Source organism: Nicotiana tomentosiformis, chromosome 12 (assembly GCF_000390325.3).
Source record: "Nicotiana tomentosiformis chromosome 12, ASM39032v3, whole genome shotgun sequence".
NCBI classification, from domain to species: Eukaryota; Viridiplantae; Streptophyta; class Magnoliopsida; order Solanales; family Solanaceae; genus Nicotiana; species Nicotiana tomentosiformis.
In genome coordinates this window covers 53731012-53743734 of record NC_090823.1, presented here as the reverse complement: position 1 = coordinate 53743734, position 12723 = coordinate 53731012, and positions in this window count along the sequence as shown.

The following is a 12723-nucleotide window of genomic DNA, read 5'->3' as shown; positions in this document are numbered from 1 at the left end:
GTAAGAAGCAATTACTTTTCCTAGTCGTTCTGCCACTTGTTGCATGAATACTTGGCTTATCTTAGTGCCCACACATATTGGAATTCCATACAACCCATATGATCTTTAATATCACCTTTTGATTTTTTTCTTTATCTCGTTCATTAGCCACGGTAGGTGCCACTTTCTTATGGAGTTCATACAATGTTGCTGTGAGTCTGTTGTTACAAGACCATTTCTTCTTCAAGTTACTATATTTAGGTTGAAGCCTTCTTCCTTATTTCCTTAGCTAGTCTTTCATTGTAGTACTTAGGGTGAACCCTCTGACTCTTGTAAAGCTGTGAGCTTAGTACATCGTATACTGGATAGAATTTTTGATGTCCTTCCTCGCCTATAATTATCCGTAGTTACTTATCTCCATGCCCTTGTACTCGTAAGATTGTTTCTTCCTTATCTCCATGCCGTTCTTAACACTCATACGGTACCTTTAACTACCCTAACTTGTAACACCCCAAAAAAATTTGAAGTATTTAAGCGCCATTAAGAACGTTGATGTGCGCTAATTATATTATTTTGTGTGCAGACGAGGGCTATTATAAGAGTTATATCAATTGATCATGATAAATTATGTATGAGGTGCATTAAGAATGGTTTATGGTCTAAGAAGAGCACCAAGGCTAAGTCAAGTTGAAAATTTATGATGGGATAAAGTTTCAAGTGAGTTTGCAAAAGATCTAACTTCAAACAAGCCTACCTATCTTGATATGAAGAGTTATATGGTGTATTACCTATAAAAAGAAAGGTATATGTGTCTAGTTTCCAAGGCTTCAACCCGTTTGTCATTTGGACATGCCTACAAGAAGTTATGACCAAATTACCCAAGGCTGGATCTGCAATCAATTTCGCGACCGCAAAATGGTTCCGCGGACCGCATAAGCATTGCAAAGTGGAGCAGAGACGGACAAACTATTATGCTGCAAATATGTTGTAGCATAATTGACTATGCTGCAGTTATGCTGTCGCATAATTCTTTTTGCTGCAAGTCTGCTGCCCACAAAACGACTATGCTAAAGCATAATTGCACCACATAATTGACTTCGGGGATCATTTTTTAAAATTTTCATATCCGATCCAATTTTAATATAAGCCCTTAGGGGGTCATTTTAGAAGGTAAAATGTGATTTTGTAGAGAGAGGAGAGAGCTATCTTAGAGAGAGAAAGAGAAGACCTAACTATTTTGTTCATCAATTCTTGCTCAAGGCTTGAAGATTTCACAATATCTTCACCTAATAGGTAAGATTCTACTCCCTAGCCCAAAATTTTGGGATTTTGATTAAAAGTAGGTCATGAGAAGTATGATTCTTGGGTGTCAGAGTATTATGCATATATATATATATATGTACCAATAAGGTTTATGGGGAGATTGTTGAGCTTAAATAAGTAAAGATTGAGTTGTCGAATGAAGAAAATCTTGTAGAATAACCTTTTAGTTAAATTTGCACACCTAGTGTTTGATAAAATGCTCAAATGAGCTGAGATCATGAATATCTTTCTAATAATGTTTTAATTTTGTTATGTCTCAAAATAAATTGGGATTGCTAGAATTTCCGAAATGCTGTAGTAATTTAAGGAAAGCTCAAAGCAAGGTATGTTGGCTAAACTACCCTCTTAGTATTGAATTCAATGGTGTTCTCATAAGTTTCAAGTATGGTTGTCTCAAGTTCCTTATTCTATGTTCCGAGTTATTCCCAATAAATTCGATTGTCCCGAATAAGGAAAGTGTCGAGAATTAAGTATTCAAAACGTGTTCCGAATGTTCCTAACACATTATGTTATCCTTTGGGAATGTGTTCAAGAATGATATGTGTATGAAAATGCTATGTCTTTGAGTTGTATTTCAAATCAAGGTTATGATTCCAAATTGTGTGAGAAAACTCAGTATGCTTAAGACTCGTAATTGCTCATACATGTACCTGAAGCCTTGATTGGAAATGTCTTACTGTTGATAACTTATAAAGATGTGAAATAAGTATGAAATGCGATGATGGATATAAGTAAAAGTTATACTTATGGCCAATGGTGCCAATGGAATTAAAAGATGCAAAAGAAGTATGAAATACGTTGATTGATATAAGTGAAAGTTATACTCTTGGCCAATGGAGCCAATGAAATGAAATGATGTGAGAAAGGTTATGAAATGAGCCGTGATTCAACTATTCCGAATTGACTTCGAAAATAGAATTGCCCAAAAGCCTATAAACTCAAGTCATGCTCATATGTGGCTGTTTTAACAGACGTTATGATTTGTGAGTATTTTCAATGTGTTTTGCATTCTTGCATATTCGTGAGTGGAAATTGTGTATTGCCCTTTGTGGGGAAAAATGTGTCAAGAATAAATGGTGTGTTATTTGTTGATGATTTAAACTTGAACATCAATTGCCAATCATTTTACTTCATTTTTTGGAAAGAAATCTATGGTGCTTAAATTGTTCATTTCTAATGAACTTAAAATTGTGATTTCCGGAATATTATACGTATGTTGATATTTATGATGATGATATATGAGAGGGATGAAATAAAAGTGTGGAATAACAAATATGGCGACCGTGTATTGAATAAAGAATATTGTGAATGGCCAAAAGAGCAAAGGAAATATTGTTGTTATTATTGGTTGAAAATACTAGTGGAGATTTATACAATGTGGAAGATGATGAGGTAAATACATTTGTACCTATGTAATTATTTTGAATTATTCCCCTAATTTGGAATGAGATTGATGTGATAAAATTATTCCTCTTAATTGGAATAAGATTGATTGATATAAAAGGGTGGATGTCTCGAATAAGATAGCCTAGCCGATCAGGTCGTGATCGGACACCATGTCGCACGCATGGTGGTAATTGTGCTGGAAATTATAATTGAAATTGAGATTTTGGTTGATGTCTTCAAATAAGACAGCCTAGCAGATCGGGCCGTGATCGGACTCATTGCTAAAATTACGGTGGTATTGGTATTGAGAGTAATTGTGGTTGATTCTCTAATGAGATATCCTAGCCGATCGGGTCGTGATCGGACTCCGTGCTAAAATTATGGTGGTATTGGTATTTATAGTTATTGGGGTTGAATTCTCTAATGAGATAGCCTAGCCAATCGGGTCGTGATCGGACTCCGTGCTAAAAGTAAGGTGGCATTGATATTGTGAACATCGGTATTGTAAATAGTGGTATATCGGTGCTAAAGATCTCTCAACCAAAAATAATATTATCATCATAATTTGATTATCACTTCCTAGTGTTATCTTCATATTTTGGAAAGTATTACGTTTTAACTTGGCATTTGAATATCATTGATTGTGACTTGTTGTTTCTATGGATTTCCCCTTCTTACATTGGTATTCTATTTTAAAAGAGGACAGTTAACTTTACATACTAGTACTATTCCATATGTACTAATGTCCCTTTTGCCGGGGGCGTTGCATCTTCAATGGATGCAGGTGATTCATCAGCGACGCAACTTTGGTCCTCGTTAGCAGTTACTCCCTATTCAGCAGGTTTTGGTGAGCCCTATTCTATTCTGGGCCCGTTGTCCCTTGATTTTACACTTTGTGTCTTGAGGTATAGCTGGGGGCTTGTTGCCGGCACTTCCATACTATTCTTCTGTCATATTCAGAGGCTCCGTAGACAAGTTGTGGGTGGTGTATGATGTTGGAAATTTAACTAGAAATGTTGCTATTTGGCAAACATGTTTTGCATTATATCTATAAACTTGTAATACTTTGGAAATTATGAATGAAGTAGCTAATGGAATGAAATGGGAGTTGTTAATAAAATATTTTCAGTGTTTGATTTATGGAGTGCATCTCCTCTTTATTCATAGATGAGTTTGGGTAGAAGGAAATCTGATAGGCTTGCTCGGCCGGGTTCACTCTGTTGAGCGCCGGTCGCGCTCCCCGAGTTTGGGGCGTGACAAACTTTGTATCAGAGCCTAAGGTTTTAAAGTGTCCTAGGATGTCACGGAGCAGTGTGTAGTAGAGTCCTTCTTATCTGTGTGTTGTTAACCACATCTATAATGAGGAGGATACTTGGATATTTATGAATTTCACACTTCTTTGGTACTCCTGATCATGCGATAGAGCTCAAGATAGGAAGCTAGTTTCCTCATCATGCCTTATTTTCCATATGAGCAACCTACGGGTTCGAGTTAGTGAGGAGGTAGTGAGAGAACCATTTGCTAAGGGAAGTGTACTTGTCCCTATTAATGTTATCGTGCCACCGGATCATGTGGCAAGAGCACCTAAGAAACGAAAGAGGTTGTTTGTACCAATAAGTCGGAATGTTTGATTTGGAAGAAACACCACTTGGGGACGTGTTGAATGACTCTTGAAATAAGTTATGGTTGTGGAATATAGGGGCATCAAATAAGGTATTGGCCTGTCAATTTAAAGTCATCAAGTAAGTCACTCCTTAGTACATCATTAAGAACACCACATTATTTTCCTTGTTATATATGTACATCCATATTGAAAGGGCCTACATAAATATGGTCTTAACCAAAACGTTGAATCACAAAATGTTGCATGTACCTACTCTTTGAACGAGATGCATTATTCGTGGATCCATTCTATCACAAATTCTCTTATTTACAACCTATTGTGGAATTGAGCTATATAATTATGTCCTTGAATTGAGTTATAACTCTAGGATTAATACATCCCATTTGCTTCCAAAAATTCTCAACAAGGGACTATATCCGATGAATTTCTTACAGAACCTTTTGAATCAAATGAATAACATATGCTCACTTGTGCCTATGCATGCACCACCATAATATTTACTATGCGGTATCAAATCTAATGTAAAGCAGCCTAGTGTTGAGATCCTTCTTGAGCCACTATTTTTCTCTCCGGTGTATGTTACTCCTATGGTTGGAACAATCACTTTACTCCTTTATGAATAGTATTATGAATCCTTTTCTCTGTCTAGTAACATGAGGGCATATCTTAGCACCTATCATATGTGTACCTGTCAATTGAAAGGGGTCACTTATCTATATAATGTTTCTCGGGAATTTGAGGTTTTCGTGAATTTGTCGCAAGAAGATCTTTTTGTTCGCCCATCCAATATGACTTTCATGTCCACCTAGATCATGCCTAAGTGAGTGACTCACATTGTTATTAGTATTTTAGTTGCCTATGAAGTGGCCTAGTATTGCAGCTTGAGAGTTGTTATGGTAAAAATATGTCTAGCACACAACAAAGTGTTCATTCTCTCTAACCAATACATGGTTTCATCCCAACATTAAGATGTCCTAGCTACATGATTTCACTTGTGTGTGGTTGAAAGTTAAACTATTTATGATGAGCATATTGATTTGAAAGACAAGTTTTTTTCATATATCTAGTCCTCTCATATAGGATCAACTATCAGGAAATGTTAAGCTGTGAGAATGATAATAACCTCACAAGTGTTCAACTTCTTTTTCAACCTTATGGGTTTGTGGCATAGATTTCGTGTCAAATACTGTTAAGAGCGTAATGCAACTTTATTTATCTTGAAACCCATATCACATTCAGAGTGTTAGAATATTCGCATTTCGAGTTAAACTGATTTTTCCTACACTCTAAGAGGCGACTAGTGTCACATACATGACTATCTCTCTTTGAGGTCTACTATTGCCGAACAAGGCACATATGAAATGAAACAATTGTTGTTGTCCTTTTCATGACTCATTTCTTTTAAATCTCAGAATCATGAACATGATCCCTACGTTATCAATGCCTACTAGGCAACTCTATGCCTCATGTGTTGAATTAATGATGTCATCACAATGATTAACCATGTCAGCACTATTGGTAGTAACCTTCATGTCTCTTAGGATATAACCTCCTGAAATGCCGTGCTCGGCACATTGATGGATTCTTGAATAATTCCAGCTCAATCTTGAATATCGTTGTTCCTATTTTTAGTAAACCTATGGGGGTTAAAGGTTCAAACATGTCAAAGAAGAAGCACTATTCCGTGATTAAATATATTGGATAGAAAATTTTATGGTCACATTCATGCTAGCACATCTTAGAGTAATTGTTGGAGATCGCAGAAGTTTTAGTTTGGGTGTTTGGCGTAGAGCTTTGCAATGGAAGAAAGTGAACGAGTTATTCTAAAGATTTGTCTATGAATATATTATGTGAATTGTTAAGGAAGGTAAAGTATATGTAGTCACATTAGGCCTTATGAAATCTTGATAGGAAATACGCCAAACTACGAGTATGATGTTTCCCTATTATTGTTCTCTGTGTCTCCGGTGTTTCATATGCCTATGTATAAGAAGGTAACTAGAAATCCTTTGTATATAGTTATGGTGGAGGTTATTGAAGGTGAAGTTAATGGATAATTGGATTATGAGGAGCAACTATTTGCTATCCTTGTTAGATAAGTCCGGAAGTTAAGATTGCCTCCGTCAAGTACTATGGCTAAGTCTGTGAGTCGAGGAGATCACCTCGTAGTACGAAAGTGTTGAGGAAAGGAAATATTCTTGTAACACCCCGTAAAATTTTGAAGTATTTCTGTGTAAAGCCCCGTAAATTTCGCAAGTGAATTCAAGGTTTCGCGGTTCGGACTTTTTGGGTTGAACAATGCACCGGAAAGTAAAGGAAAACCTTTGGCGGAAAAATGCATTTATGCGGTCCATTATGCGACTGCAGAACCACTCTACGGGCCGCATAATGGCCACAGAAGTAAGCAGGAGAAGGGCCAGTCTGGGGGCAATTATGCGGTCGACTATGCGACCGCATAACTGTTATGCGATGCATTATGCGATCACATAATAGTTATGCGGACCGCATAGTGACCTTATACACGGACAGATTTTTGATCGTTTTGGTCTATAATTATGCGACCGATATGCGGTAGCTTATGCGACCGCAAAACTGTTCTGAAGCTCCATTTTTATGGATTTTAAAACCCGACACTACTTCGTTAAATACAAGCAAAGTGTCATTTTTGAGCAAATATTCTGATGTTTTAGAGAGAAGGGAGAGTGTTTTAGAGAGAGAGAAAACCCTAGGCTAATTATTCATCAATTCTTGCTCAAATCTTGGAAGATTAACAAGGAAAACCCACAAGTTCTTCATCTAAGAGGTAAGGCTCCATACACTAGTTTTCAATTTCGAATTTGGATAGAAGATGGTTGATTAGGAGTATGATTCATGGGTATGACATTATTATTTATACATGCATGTACTAATAAGAATTGTGGGAAGATTGTTGAGCTGAAATAAGTAAGGATTGGGTTGTGGAGTGAAGGAAATCTTGTAGAAGAACCCTGTGGTTAAATTTGCACACCTAGTGTCTGATAAAATGCTCAAATGACCTGAGATCATGAATATCGTACTAATTGTGGTTCAATTTTGTTATGTCTCAAAATAGATCGGGATTGCTATGAATTCCGGATTATTCTAGAGTTAAGGAAGCTCGATTGAGGTATGTTGGCTAAACTTTCTCTCTTGGAGTTGAGTTTCATAATGTTTCCATAAGTTTCAAAGTATGTGTTGCATATTAAAAGGTTATGGCTTTGAGTCGTGTTTCAATGAAAGATAGTATGCCAAATTGTGTGATAAAATCTCAATATTCTTAAGACTTTTAATTGCTCATATGTGTACCTAAAGTCTTGATTTGAAAATGCCTTATTGTTGATAATCTATAAAGATGGTTGGAAGTGAAATAAGTTAATTGGGATATAGAGTGTGGCCAACATGCCAAGAATTTAAGTTATGATTGTGTCTAGTAGTGCAAATAATTTGAGAAGATGCGATAAAGAATGTGAAATGAGCCTCGACTCAATGGTTTAAAAATGACTTCGAAGATAGAATTACCTAAACGTTTTTGTACTCAATTTATGCCCATTAGTGGTTGCTTTAACTAATGGTTTGCTTTATAAATATATCGAGTGTGATTCGAGTTCTATATACTCATGTGTTGAACTAGGACATTGTCATTGCTAGGGAAGAGCATTGTAAGAATAAATGGTTTATTGATTGTTTATGATTTTCATGTGTGTTTCTATTGTTGGATGGTATGCCTCATTCTTTGGGAAGAAACCATTTGTGTTTGAAGTTTCCATTTCAAATGGATTTGAAGTATATGATTTATGAAATATCATATATGTTGATACTTAATGGTGATCTTTAAAATTGAAAGAGGTGAAAGTGTGAAATATGAAATACGGCCATCGTGCTAGGAATAAAGAATCTTGTGAATGGCCTAATGAGCCAAGGAAATATTTTCATTATGAATGGCTGGGAATACTAATGAGAATTTATACAATGTGAAAGATGTTGAGGTGAGTACAATTGTTTTTATTATATTTCTGTTTGCAAATCAAATCAAAAATATTTTTGGAAGCATCATTAGCAAAACCGAGGAAGGGTAGGTCATAAGGCCCACACCTGAAACTACACGTGCTGGTGTAGGGGTGGATTGTGATTATTTCCCTTATTTGGGATGAAATTGGAACCGGTGGATTGTGATATTATTCCCCTTAATTGGGATGAAACTGGAACCTTTGTGGATTGGAAAAGTCAACCCGCACGGCATATGTGGGAAGGCGGCCTAGCTGATCGGGTGGAGATCAGACGCCATATTGCGCATATGGTGGTACTACTGTTGGTAACAACTTTCTTTCGCATCACATGTCAAACAACATTGTTCGTGGGGAGATGGCCTAGCCGATCGGCCGTCATCGGACTCCGTGCTAACAAAGACGGTGGTATATTGGTGCTAATGATCTCCCAAACAAAATTGTATATGAAGTTCGTATTTTGAAAAGTATTATGTTTTAACTGAACATTTGGATATTGTTGATTATGACTTGTTGTTTCTATGTGTTGCCTTTTCTTATATGGGCATTCTATTTTGAAAGAGGACTTTTAGCTATGCATACTAGTACTATTCGTCAGCACTAATGTCCCTTTTGCCGGGGGCGCTGCATCTTTAATGGATGCAGGTGGTTCTACAGCAAGCGGCATTAATCAGTGATAGCAGTGCAGTCTTTTCAGCTGATTTGGTGAGCCTCACTCCATTTCGGGGTCATGTATCTTTTGTTTCTCATGTATAGTATTTTGAGGTATAGTCGGGGCCTTGTTGCTGGCATTTCCATATTACTCTTCTATTGTATTTAGAGGCTCCCTAGACAGGTTGTGGGTTGTAGTTGAAGTTGGGAATTGAACTAGAAATGTTGGTATTTGAAAATCATGTTTTTCATTAATTCTATAAACTCGTAATATTTTGGAAATTATGGATGACGTTGCTAATGAGAATGAAAAAGGAAGTTGTTAATAAAATCTTTTCAGTGAATGATTAATGGAGTACATGTCCTCTTTATTCATGGATGAGTTTGGGTAGAAGGAAATCTAATAGGCTTCCTCGGTCGGGTTCTCTCGGTTGAGCGCCGGTCGCGCTCCCCGAGTTTGGGGCGTGACAATTCTCACTTGTTTGTAGAGCCAAATGGTTGTGGTTCAAAAACGTACCTTCTATGCATTAGGGTTTAAATGTGTACATTTCATGTCAAGATACCACTTTTGTTAATGTAATGCCCTAATGTTGAGATCGGTGTTGTTGATATATATATTGTGATGCATCGTTGAGTAATGGATATATTGTTAGGATTGATTTCTAGGAGTCTCTGACAGGTGGATAGGCCCAGTTATAGGAGAAACCCTATTGAAATTTTTAAGAATTTATAAAGATAGCCAAATCTTAAGGTCCATAAGTAAGTTAAAATTTTGGAAATGATGTATAAGACCGATGTAGTCATAAGTGCCTATATATAATGGTTGGAGGTAAAATGATGGTAAATCTATCCTTAGAAGGGACTTTTAAAACATTGAGGACGAATGTTCTTAAGTGGGGAAGAATGTAACACCACAAAAAATTACGAAGTATTTAAGCGCTATTAAGAAAGTTGATGTGCGCTAATTATATTATTTTGTATGCAGACAAGGGCTATTATAAGATTTATATTAATTGATCATGATAAATTATGTATCAGGTGTATTAATAATGGTTTATGGTCTAAGAAGATCCCCAAGGCTAAGTCAAGTTAAAAATTTTATGATGGGATAAAGTTTCAAGTGAGCTCGCACAAGACCTAACTTAAAACGAGCATACCTCTCTTGATATGAAGAGTTATATGATGTATTACCTATCAAAAGAAATCTATGTTTCTATATTCCAACGCTTCAAACCGTTCGTCACTTGGACATGCCTACACGAATTTATGACCAAATTACCAAAGGTTGGATCTGCGATCAATTTCGCGACCGCAAAACGGTTCCGCGGACCGCATAAGCATCCCAAAGGGGAGCAAAGGCGGAAAAACTATTATGCTGCAATTATGCTGTCGCATAATTGATTATGCTGCAAATATGCTGTTGTATAATTATTATGCAAGGTAAAATGTGATTTTGTAGAGAGAGGAGATAGCTATCTTAGAGAGAGAAAGAGAAGACCTAGCTATTTTGTTCATCAATTCTGGCTCATGGCTTGAAGATTTCACAAGATCTTCATCTAATAGGTAAGATTCTACTCCGTAGCCCTAAATTTCGGGATTTTGATTAAAAGTAGGTCATGAGAAGTATGATTCTTGGGTATGAGAGTATTATGCATACATAAATGTACCAATAAGGTTTGTGGGGATATTGTTGAGCTTAAATAAGTAAAGATTGAGTTGTGGAATGAAGGAAATCTTGTAGAAGAATCTTGTAGTTAAATTTGCACACCTAGTGTTTTATAAAATGCACAAATGAGCTGAGATCATGAATATATTCCTAAAAATGGTTCAATTTTATTATGTCTCAAAATAGATTGGGATTGCTAGAATTTCCTGAATGTTGTAGTAATTTAAGGATATCTCAAAGCAAAGTATGTTGGCTAAACTACTCTCTTAGAACTGAATTCAATGATGTTCTCATAAGTTTCAAGTATGATTGTTTCAAGTTCCTTATTCTATGTTCCGAGTTATTCTCAATAAATTCGATTGTCCTGAATAAGCAAAGTGTCGAGAATTAAGTATTCAAAACGTGTTCTAAATGTTCCTAACATATTATGTTATTCTTTGGGAATATGTTCAAGAATGATATGTGTATTAAAATGCTATGTCCTCGAGTTGTGTTTCAAATGAAGGTTATGATTCCAAATTGTGTGAGAAAACTCAATATACTTAAGACTCTCAATTGCTCATATCTGTACCTAAACCCTTGATTGAAAATGTCTTACTGTTGATAACCTATAAAGATGTGAAAGAAGTATGAAATGCGATGATTGATATAAGTGAAAGTTATACTTGTGGCCAATGGTGCCAATGGAATTAAAAGATGCGAAAGAAGTATGAAATGCGATGATTGATATAAGTGAAAGTTATACTTGTGGCCAACAGAGCCAATGAAATGAAATGATGTGAGAAAGGTTATGAAATGAGCCTTGATTCAACTATTCCGAATTGACTTCGAAAATAGAATTTTCTAATAGCCTATAAACGCAAGTCATACTCATATGTGGCTGTTTTAACAGACGTTATGATTGTGAGTATTTTCAATGTGTTTTGCATTCTTGCATATTCGTGAGTGGAAATTGTGTATTGCCCTTTGTGGGGAAAAATGTATAAAGAATAAATGTTGTGTTATTTGTTGATGATTTTAACTTGCGCATCAATTGCCAATCATTTTATACCATTTCTCGGAAAGAACTCTATGGTGCTTAAATTGTTCATTTCTAATGAACTTAAAGTTGTGATTTCCGGAATATTATATGTATGTTGATATTTATGATGATGATACATGAGAGGAAAGAAATAAAAGTGTGGAATAACAAATATGGCCATCGTACCTTGAATAAAGAATCTTATGAATGGCCAAAAGATCCAAGGAAATATTGTTGTTGTTATTGGTTGAAAATACTAGTGGAAATTTATACAATGTGGAAGATGATAAGCTAAATACATTTGCACCTATGTTATTTCTCTGAATTATTCCCCTTATTTGGGATGAGATTGATGTGATAAAATTATTCCTCTTATTTGGGATAAGATTGATTAATATAAAAGGGTTGATGTCTCGAATTAGACAGCCTAGCCGATCGGGTCGTGATCAGACACCATGTCGCACACATGGTGGTGATTGTGATGGAAAGTGTAATTGAAATTGAGATTTTGGTTGATGTCTTCAAATAAGACAGCCTAGCCGATCGGGTCGTAATCGGACTTTGTGCTAAAATTACGGTGGTATTGGTATTGATAGTAATTGTGGATGATTCTCTAATGAGATAACCTAGCCGATCGGGTCGTGATCGGACTCCGTGCTTAAATTATGATGGTATTGGTATTGATAGTAATTGTGGTTGATTCGCTAATGAGATAGCCTAGCCGATCGGGTCGTGTTCGGACTCCGTGCTAAAATTACGGTGGTATTTGTATTGATAGTAATGTGGTTGATTTCTCTAATGAGATAGCCTTGCCGATCGAGTCGTGATCGGACTCCTTGCTAAAAGTATGGTGGCATTGGTATTGTGAACATCAGTATTGTGAACATTGGTATTGTGAATAGTGGTATATCGGTGCTAAAGATCTCCCAAACAAAAATAATATTATCATCATAATTTGATTATCACTTCTCAGTGTTATCTTCATTTTTTGGAAATTATTATGTTTTAACTTGGCATTTGAATATCATTGATTGTGACTTGTTGTTTATAT